The sequence below is a fragment of the Zingiber officinale genome, chromosome 2B, assembly GCF_018446385.1.
Source record: "Zingiber officinale cultivar Zhangliang chromosome 2B, Zo_v1.1, whole genome shotgun sequence".
NCBI lineage: Eukaryota > Viridiplantae > Streptophyta > Magnoliopsida > Zingiberales > Zingiberaceae > Zingiber > Zingiber officinale.
Genome location: NC_055989.1, coordinates 109,405,911 through 109,417,361, shown reverse-complemented (window position 1 = coordinate 109,417,361; position 11,451 = coordinate 109,405,911). Strand labels below are relative to the sequence as shown.

General features: G+C 41.0%; 1 pseudogene; it reads right to left on the bottom strand.

Annotated features, from left to right (window-relative positions):
• Nucleotides 1-368: 368 nt before the first annotated feature.
• On the bottom strand, nucleotides 369-11,194 carry LOC122048559 (annotated as a pseudogene).
• Between the last annotated feature and the right edge of the window lie 257 nt (nucleotides 11,195-11,451).

Below are 11,451 nucleotides of genomic sequence, written 5' to 3'. Positions count from 1 at the left end.
TCATCCCTCATGTTGACCTTCATTCAAATATGAACCACCCATCAACCACAACAACAACACCAATAAAAAAAGTAATATCAACTTTTATTTATTTTGTATTTTTGAATTTTGTTACAAAAGAAATCTTAACAGATTTTTCTTTCATATCATACCTCGTGTTGACCTTCATTCAAATATCCCTCGTGTTGACCTTCATTCAAATATAAACCACCCATCAACCACAACAACAACACTAATAAAAAAATAATCTCAATTTTTATTTATTTTGTATTAAAAAATAAAAGATATCGAATTTGAGAAAGTCTCAATCGTTCTTCCTCAGTTTTCAATCAAATTATATGGTTGATTCTTGCAACCAATCCAATTGTTCACTGGCTAGCGATAGACGCAGTGGTTCGACTCGCCCACTTTTCGATGACCGTGTCCAGCGAGGACATCGCGACGTTGTGCGTCAAACTGGAATCATCTCGTAGCCAATTTGCAGCGTACTCTGCCTTGTTGCAGGAATCACATGTCGTGTTTTCGATCACCACCAGTCCCTCGAGCACTTCCCTGACGACCGGCCTCCTGTCGTCGTCCGACTGCAAGCACCTGAACGCCAACTCCACCACCATGGCGATCCTTATCCTCGCCACCTCGTCCGACGTCCGCCAGATCTATGGATCGACCAGCTCGTGGTTCTGGATCTTAGCGATCGCCATGTTAGCCAAGTGGACCTCGCTCTTTTCTCTCCGGAGGTCGATCATCGGCTTCGACGATATGAGCTCCACCAAAACCACCCCGAAGCTGTAGACATCGCTCTTGCTGGTGAGATGGAAGCACTGGTAGTACTCGGGGTGTATGTACCCTCGCCTGCCCTGCGGAGCGGTGGAGACGTGCATCGCATCCAACGGAAATAGGCGCGAGAGCCCAAAATCCGCCACTTTGACACGGAAGGCGTCGTCGAGCAAGATGTTGGTGGTCTTGACGTCGCGGTGTATGATCGGAGGGTCGATGACGTGGAGGTACGCAAGCGCATCGGCCGTCTCGATGTCGACCCGCAAGTGTTGATCCCCGGGTAGCTTCTGGAGTATGCAAACTGATCGTCGAGGCTAGTGTTCGACACTATCTGCGTAAACGATATTGCTCCGCTACGGTGCTTAACGGATTGTTGCAATTCGTTCCCAAGATACAACGACGACGAACGTCTCAGAATCGTAGCACTCCGACTTCCGAGACCAGCGAACCTTTTAGTAGACTTCTTGGACTCTTGAATGCACAAGATGAGATGAATGCTTGAGGAAGAGAAGAGAGAATTGAGTGAGTATTCCATCATCTGGAGGGTTCTATTTATACTGAAAGAAGAGGTTGAGTGTCCTTTGGGTGAGTGGATGTGTTCCTTGGGCTGGATCGATTTAGATCATCTATTCTGAAGGGTTGTAACCCTTCACCAAGCCCACTTCAATCTCATCCATCAGATCTGAGGAGTTGTGACCCTCATATCCCGCCTATTGTCATTGGCCATCGAATCTGGATCCATTGATTCGATGCTTCAGATCAAGTCTCATCCCAGGCCGTCAGATCGTTACTCTTTGCGATCCAACGCTCTAGATCGCATCACAAGCGATCCATCATACCTATTTGATCAACGTTGATCAATGGTAGCCATCCATTCCCTATGTCAACTATCTAGTCATCTCCCTTTGCCCACGAGGATGCCGCATAGGTACTGCCACGTCAGGTACGAGCCTGACACGTCACCCGAGTGCCACGTAGGCACTGCAATGTCACCTGGAGCATAAATTTAAGCTCCTTAATGCTCCTCGCGACGATGCGAAGTGCAAAGTGTGCCTACAAAGCGCCCATTGCGCACGCGCGCACGTGCGCACATGGCGGGTGGCGGGCTCACAGGTGCGAGCACCTGCTCGCCCTGAGCTAAGGGGTCACCTGTCCTTTTATTTTTGTGTTAACTCCATTAACACATCTTCATTAATAAGTAGAGAATACACATCGAGAATTTCCGATGTGGGACTATTCTCCCATGCACTTTATTAATGAATAATAAATGTTATTTTGGGCTGACTTTAAACATTAATTTCTCATTCACCCTTAATCGGTTTTGAGCAAATTAATAGTCTAAATTTATCTACGCGAATCGTAGATTTCAATTTTGAAGTCAATTACGACTTTCAACAATTGATGGCTTCCTTCCTCTAAATCGTTTTGGTCCATTTAAGGCCTCAACATCCAACAATCCCCCACATGAATGGAAATTAATGCAATGCGTGTATGCATGCTGACATTTTACAAGAGTCCAATCGATAAGTCACTGCATCGGGAGAGGTAGCTTGTGACTTTGAACCTTCCGTAGTGAAATGCTATCGAGTATACTAGGCTGCGCAGTGAACGTGATGTCTTGAACTGCTCAGCTGTTGGTGTATACTTAGACAATAACACCCACACAGAGATCTATCTCACCTACTTTAGGTTCTCATGGTTGGTTCCGTTTCGGCCATGGATACCATCTTGGATTCATGAGTGTTTCATTGAAGCGGCCTGTCTTCACACTCACATAGGTGACACTTCTATCAAGAGTATCCTACTATACTCCACCTTATCAGGTATAGAAGTCACTAAAAGCATAAGCTTAACCTCACTACATGAGGTAGGACAGCACAAATTCATCCTAGGATTGGGATAGAGATAAACTATCTAATGTGCTGGACCACAACTTCTGTAACTTCGTTGTCCCATTGAACCAAGATCTTGGGATCTCTAGTCAACAAGGTTGGGTTACCGCTATAGTCGTTTTAGTTGTAGATTTTTAATCCCATTCCTCTTGATGAGCAGTATACTTGATCTCGACTCAACCCCTTCGTTAGAGGATCTGCCAAATTATCTTTGGACTTAACATAGTCGATTACAATCACTCCATTTGAGATCAACTGCCTAATGGTATTATGTCTACGACGTATATGTCGTGACTTCCCATTATACATATTACTCTGTGCCCTTCCAATCGCCGATTGACTATCACAGTGGATTAGTACGGCAGGCACAGGTTTCACCCAGCTAGGAATATCTTCCAAGAAATTCCGCAGCCATTCAGCTTCCTCAGCTGCTTTGTCTAGTGCTATAAACTCGGATTCCATAGTTGACCGAGCAATGCAAGTCTGCTTAGTGGATTTCCAAGATACTGCTCCCCCACCGATCATGAATACATATCCACTAGTGGATTTGGAGTCTTTTGTATCTGATATCCAATTAGCATCACAATATCCTTCCAACACAGCGGGATATTTTTCATAATGTAATCCATAGTTCATAGTATATTTCAAATATCTGAGAACTCGCATCAATGCTTTCCAATGGGTGTCGTTTGGATTACTAGTAAAACGACTCAGTTTGTTGACCGTACAGGCAATATCCGGACGTGTGCAGTTTGTGAGATACATCAAACTGTCTATTATCCGAGAATATTCCAACTGCGATATAGTCTCACCATGGTTTTTCGCTAAGTGTTGACTTAGATCCATAGGTGTTTTCACTGTAGAGAGATCGTACGCATTGAATTTTTTCAATACAGATTGTACATAATGGGATTGTGTTAAAACTATCCCTTCTGATGTCCTGAGAATTTTAATTCCCAATATAACATCTGCTTGACCCATATCTTTCATATCAAAATTTCTGGTCAACATTTTCTTTGTAGTCATGATTACATCATGATTACTGCCCATTATTAGCATGTCGTCTACGTATAGACAGACAATTACATAGCCTTCAGGTGTGTTTTTGACATAAATGCATTTGTCACATTCATTTATTCTGAATTCGTTTGACAGCATTACTTTGTCAAATTTTTCGTGCCATTGTTTAGGCGCTTGCTTAAGTCCGTACAACGACTTAACAAGTCGACACACCTTTTTCTCATTTCCAAGAGCCATGAACCCTTCGGGTTGCTCCATATAAATTTCTTCTTCCAACTCACCATTTAAGAACGCAGTCTTAACATCCATTTGATGTATTTCAAGGTCATACAGTGCTGCAATGGCTATTAGCACTCGTATGGACGTAATCCTTGTCACCGGTGAGTATGTATCGAAGTAATTAAGGTCTTCCTCTTGCTTGTACCCCTTGGCTACAAGTCTGACCTTATACTTGTCAATTGATCCATCAGCTTTATACTTACGTTTTAGTATCCACTTACAACCTAATGGTTTATTACCAGAAGGAAGGTCTACTAATTCCCAAGTATGATTATTCATGATAGACTCAATTTCACTATTGACGGCTTCTTTCCACATTGGAGCATCAGGTCTAGAGAGAGCTTCACTTAATGTTCTTGGTTCCATTTCTGACATGAAAGTCATGAAATCTGGCCCGAACGATTTCTCAACTCTAGCTTGTTTGCTACGACGTGGCTCTTCACTTGATCGTCAATAGTCCTTTTATAACAGCTAAGTTCGGTAACGTCATTTTTGTTTGAACTTCCGTTGTTATCACTTTCAACGTTTCCCTTTTTATTTGGGAATACGTTTTCAAAGAATATCGCATTCCGAGATTCTATGGTTGTTCCCACATGTATATCTGGAATGTCTTGTAGTGCGATATGCACTACTATTATGGGCATATCCGACAAATATCGCATCGAACGTTTTAGGTCCGATCTTTACTTGCTTTGGTTTAGGTACTTCGACCTTTGCCAAGCACCCCCACACTTTCAGGTATTTGTACGATGGCTCGCAGCCTTTCCATAGTTCATATGGAGTTTTATCATTTTTCTTATGAGGGATTCTGTTGAGAATGTGATTTGCCGATAATATTGCTTCCCCCACAAGTTTTGAGGTAAGCCTGAATTTATCAACAAGGCATTCATCATTTCTTTTAGTGTCCGATTTTTACGTTCGGCAACACCGTTTGATTGAGGTGAGTAAGGCGTCGTTGTTTGATGGATAATGCCAGATTCTGTACAAAATTCATCAAACGGTGCACCATATTCTCCACCTCTATCGCTTCGAATTATTTTAATTCGTTTGTCAAGTTGGTTTTCAACTTCTGTTTTATAGGTTCTGAACGCCTCTAGGGCTTCGTCTTTACTTCTTAAAAGAAAGACATAACAGAACTTTGTGCAGTCATCGATAAAAGTAATAAAATATTTTTTACCTCCTCTAGTTTGCACAAATTTCAAGTCACATAGATCACTATGTATTAACTCTAGAGGAGTTGTTATCCTTTCCACCGAATGAAAAGGTAGTTTCGTCATTTTCGCTTCCACGCACACTTCACATTTGTGGGTTCCGTCAACATTAACGTTTGGTAATAAATTTAATTTGACGAGACGTTTGAGAGTATTATTATTCACATGTCCGAGTCGATCATGCCATAAATTAAAACACTCAACAACATAGCTGGAAGCATTTATTTTATTACCATCAAAATTTCGGAGTACAGGCATTACAACCATTTTGAATAGACCCTTTTCTAGGTACCCCTTTCCTACGAAGACACCATTCTTTGTAAGTACAAAGTTGTCTGACTGGAACACTAGCCTAAATCCGGCCTTGACCAATGCCGCTCCAGAAACTAGGTTCTTACTGATGTCGAGAACATGGAGTACATCAATGAGTGTTAGCTCCTTTCCGGACGTCATATTCAGAACAACCTTTCCGAGTCTAACAATTGGCGACGTCGTGGAATTACCCATATAGAGCTTCCTGCCATTTATCGGAGTATACTTGGAGAACATCGCTTTATCGGAACAGATATGACGAGTTGCTCCAGTATCAATGAACCACTGCTTCGGGTTGGTATCCACCAAGTTGGCTTCAAATACAACCGCAATGAGATCCAAGTCCTCAAGAGATGTTGCGACATGATTCGCAACATCCTTTGGCCCCTTGGTTGGCTTCTTTGGGCGTCTGCAGTCCTTGGATAGGTGTCCTGCCTTTCCACAGTTGTAGCAAGAGCCTTTGAACTTCTTTGCTTGAGCCTTCTTTTTGAACTGCTTCGGCTTTTTGGCGTTCGGCTCGACCAGGTTGGACATTTCGTCTATAGTCCGCTTGGTTCCTCTGGAGTCAGATAACTTTCGATTATCCTCCTCTATTCGTAGCCTCAGGATCAGGTCTTGCAGCCATATTTCCTTTTGCTTGTGCTTTAGGTAATTCTTGAAATCCTTCCATGACGGAGGGAGCTTCTCAATTACCGCAGCAACTGCGAATGTTTCGTTCAGCTTCATGCCTTCGGCGTCCAGATCATGCAGTATTAATTGCATATCTTGGACTTGAGATGAGACGCTTTTTGAGTCCACCATCTTGAAATCCAGAAACCGACCGACGATGAATTTCTTCAATCCAGCATTTTCGGTCTTGTATTTCTTCTCAAGGGATTCCCATAAAGATTTTGTCGTCTCCAGAGAACAATATACGTTATATAACGTGTTGTCCAAGGCGTTGAGTATATAATTGCGGCACAGAAAATCTCCATGAGACCACGCATCGCTAGCAGCCTTACTACCTTCCGTAGCGGCTGGCGTGTCTTCGTGCAAAAACCGTACAAGGTTTAGCGTTGTTAGATAAAACAACATCTTCTGCTGCCATCTTTTGAAGTCGGTTCCGGTGAATTTCTCCGGCTTTTCTCCGTGCGGAATGGTTGTCGGAATGTCGGTCGGAACGGCCGTCGGAATGTCGTTGGTAGCCATATCAGTTTGCAGGAAATATCGTTTACGACTGTTGATCCCCGGGTAGCTTCTGGAGTATGCAAACTGATCGTCGAGGCTAGTGTTCGACACTATCTGCGTAAACGATATTGCTCCGCTACGGTGCTTAACGGATTGTTGCAATTCGTTCCCAAGATACAACGACGACGAACGTCTCAGAATCGTAGCACTCCGACTTCCGAGACCAGCGAACCTTTTAGTAGACTTCTTGGACTCTTGAATGCACAAGATGAGATGAATGCTTGAGGAAGAGAAGAGAGGATTGAGTGAGTATTCCATCATCTGGAGGGTTCTATTTATACTGAAAGAAGAGGCTGAGTGTCCTTTGGGTGAGTGGATGTGTTCCTTGGGCTGGATCGATCTAGATCATCTATTCTGAAGGGTTGTAACCCTTCACCAAGCCCACTTCAATCTCATCCATCAGATCTGAGGAGTTGTGACCCTCAGATCTCGCCTATTGTCATCGGCCATCGGATCTGGATCCATTGATTCGATGCTTCAGATCAAGTAGGTACTGCCACGTCAGGTACGAGCCTGACACGTCACCCGAGTGCCACGTAGGCACTGCAATGTCACATGGAGCATAAATTTAAGCTCCTCGCGACGACGCGTACGTGCGAAGTGCAAAGTGCGCCTACAAAGCGCCCATTGCGCACGTGCGCACGTGGCGGGTTGCTGGCTCACAGGTGCGAGCACCTGCTCGCCCTGGGCTAAGGGGTCACATGTCCTTTTATTTTTGTGTTAACTCCATTAACACATCTTCATTAATAAGTAGAGAATACACATCGAGAATTTTCGATGTGGGACTATTCTCCCATGCACTTTATTAATGAATAATAAATGTTATTTTGGGCTGACTTTAAACATTAATTTCTCATTCACCCTTAATCGGTTTTGAGCAAATTAATAGTCTAAATCTATCTACGCGAATCGTAGATTTCAATTTTGAAGTCAATTACGACTTTCAACAATTGATGGCTTCCTTCCTCTAAATCGTTTTGGTCCATTTAAGGCCCCAATATCCAACAGCAAGAGCATCAACCAAGTGAGAATCCGCTCGGCGGCGCGACAGCCGTGGAGGTGGTTGGTGACCGTGCCGTTCGGTATGAACTCATAAACGAGGACGAGCTCACAGCTGCGGTGCGAGGTCGAACCATAGAGGCTGACGAGGAACTGGTGGCGGAGAAGGGAGAGGATCTTGACCTCGTTCATGAACTACTCCACCTTCTTATAGTTCTTCCCGTACAATCACTTGACGACGACCGCCCGACCATCTCGGAGTTTCCCTAAATAGCAAAACAAAGGAAAGAACAAGATTCAGCCGACGATAGGGCAGTAAATGAACCAAGCGTTCGTGAACAAGCTTGGTGTTCGATTTGGTAAGAACTTATTTATGTTCGTTCAACATACATAAGATTAATTAAACAAACAAGCTTGAACAACTCGTTAAGCTAAACAAATAAGCTTGAACACATATGTGTTCAGCTCGTTAACCTTCGTGAACAACGTTCGTGAATAATGTTCATGAACAATGTTCACGAACCATATTCATTAATAAAACTCTTTTCAATATGCTAAATAAATAATAAAATAAATAAATAAATTTAAATTATCAAGCTTAATAATTAATCAAACAACTAAAAGTTTCAAACAATCAAACAAGTTTAAATTGAGAATTTGATAACATCTAAACGAGTCAAGCTTGAATCAAGCTCAAGCTCAAGCCAAGTTCGAACCAAGCTCAAGCTCAAGCCAAGCTCGAACCAAACTCAAGCCAAGCTTGAATTGAGAGTTTGATAATATCTAAATGAACTAAGCTCAAGTCAAGCTTTAAATAACCTTAAGCTCATAAAAATTAAACCAAGTCAAGCTTAAATATTCATTTTAAAAGCTTATTTATTTTAAACTCGACTCGACTCGGCTCGACTATCTTACCAAAAAAACTTAAACATTTTAAAATTCAACTTAGCTCGACTTATTTACAGCTCTAGCGAGAAGAAGGCTATGAACATCTACATTCGGGTCTATCTACATTCGGGTCTGTTTACGAAACCTTTGATCTTCTTCTATCGGTGTGGACTTCTATTATCTACGTAGAAAATGGAAAGAGAAATGATGAATAAACTGGAGAAGCAGCAGGAGAAAGTGGAGGACAAGAGTGAAATAATCAAGTAGAATATTGGATACTTTTTATTTGATGTGTAAACTTTAGATGAATTCTCATAGATAAGTTAAAACTTTAGATGAATTCTCATAGATAAGTTAAAACTTGTCTAAATTTAATTATTAAATATAACTCCACTTAAATAAACATATTATTGAGTTGAAAAGAGCATTGTATATGTATATGTATATATATATATATATATATATATATATATATATATATATATATATGATGAATATATTTTCATTAAAAAAATGATATTTAGATTAAATATCCCTCGCCATCTATATTATATCATACACAATAGTTAGAATTATTTCTCCAAATATTTAATTTTTATATCACTCTTTAAATATTGTACTATTCAGATATCTTAAATCTGTTATTAAAATAACCTACCACTTAAATATTTATGGATCTCATACATCAAATATCTATTTTTCTCAATTTCATAATCAAATATTATTAGAATACAAACAATTTATTGCCGGAGATATACAGTGCATTAGCTGAATTTAAACTGCTCTAAATTAAATTCAACTTATAGCAGAGATGACCTGAGCGGATAATCTCATGCTGCCAGCAGGGGCTAGTTTCTATTATGAGCCAAAAAATTGACGAGCAAGAAGATCGGCTGAGCTGACAGGCCGAGCTGACGGACCGAGCTGACAGACCGAGCAGATGGGTCGGCAGAGAGGATCGGCCGAGCTGACGGCGGATCGGCAGAGAGGATCAACTGAGCTGACGTCGGGTCAGCCGAGCGAACAGGTCAGATCGGCAGAGCAGTCGAGTCGACGAAGCGAAAGTCGGGTCGACCGAGCGAATTGACCGAGGCCTGCGAGTCGCAATTTCCTTGAAACAGATTCGTCCACCTCCGGCTATGCTTCGAGGGCTACAAGGGGCGTCTGTTTCCCAAGATACAACGGCCGACCGTGAATCGACCAAGCACTGGTGGTCACGGCGAGTTGAGTGATACCCGAATGCTATCGCGGGTACTCTGCCGAGCAAGAGTTGTACGATAGAGGAAGGGAATGAGGAGGAGAGCTTCTGCTTTCTTTGCGGTGTGTGTCCCTGCCTATGATCGCAGCCTCCTTATATAGGAGCTCAAATCAACGACAGTGTTAATGATCTTAATGGTCATTATTGGCCGAGCAGCGAAACGGTGGCAAAATGTTGGTTGTTCCACTTGGGCAAAATTTTTGCCCCGACCGGTCCGACATTCATGTGCGCAGGTCGCACTCGCCCATGAGTCATTATTGGTCAAGCAGCGAAACAATGGCAAAATGTTGATTGTTCCACTTGGGCAAATTTTTGTCCCGACCGATCTGACATTCGTGTGCGCAGATCGCACTCGCCCATGAGTCAACTTAGTTCAGTGCATCCGGATCTTGAATTTGCACCTCCCTGCGCACTCACGCGTGAGAGAGAGTCTCTCCTCATACATTTGTTCACATCCTTAATATATGTTAATCAATATAAACCAACAAAAGTGCCTTAAAACTCTCAATATGGAATTAAAGTCTCATTCACAATGAAATTTTCTCTTCCACCTCTTCTCCATTCATACTCATTCAACAAATATCTCACAAATTATAATTTTTTTTTTTTTAAATTTTTAATAGGCAATGAATGTGAAATTGTTTTTTTTAACGTTCGGTTCGATTTTGATATTTTTTAATGTTCAGCTTTAATTTCGTTTGATTTTTTTTCAAAGACGTACGAAACAAAAATATTAATTAAATATAAAAAAATGAAGCCCACCATTTGGTGGATAAAAAAAAATTCGGATACAAATTTATACCCGATAATTTCTGATCACTCCATAAATATTCCTTGCAACGAGGATATTTAAGAAGGAGAGATATTTAGAGAAATATTTTCTTTAAATATCTCTTATTAAAGATGCTCTTATCAGTTATCATTGTTCTTGGGGTCATGATGTCTCGATAGGATATTCAAATTGTCATCCAGGTATCTATGGTTCAAACCCTAGCTACGGTGTATTTATAAGAATTTTTTCTCTAAATGAGGGGGCATAATCAAAGGATGTTGGGTTTCTGGGCTGGACACCACGTGCGCTTCTTGATTTATCCTGATGACTGGTGGCAAATTTCCGTGTCGATCATCCCCAGAGATAGTCAATGAAACTTCGTGTCAAGAAGCCCAAGATCCTTTAATTGCACGTCCGATTAGCTAATGTAATATGGCAGCATGATTGAATTGATTAGACGATCTAGTCATCTAATGCTACAATAGGAAAGCAGCAAAAAGATGTTCATATGGTAAAGATTCACTGTAACAATCGGATGACCGAACTAACAAATAGCCATCTCTACCATTTTAAGGCCTAAGCATTAAAAAAATCAATTAAGGCGTTAATATATATTTTTTTTAAAAAATAAATTTTTATATAAAATATTATTAAAGATATTTAATTTTATTAGTAAAATTTAAAAAGATAATTTTCTACATTGCAATTGATTATTTTTGCAATTGAAAGTCATCATCAATTAGATTACATAACAACTTTATCTTATGTTAAAGCTCAATTAGTTATTATTAAAATTTTAAAAAACAAAAAATTCTT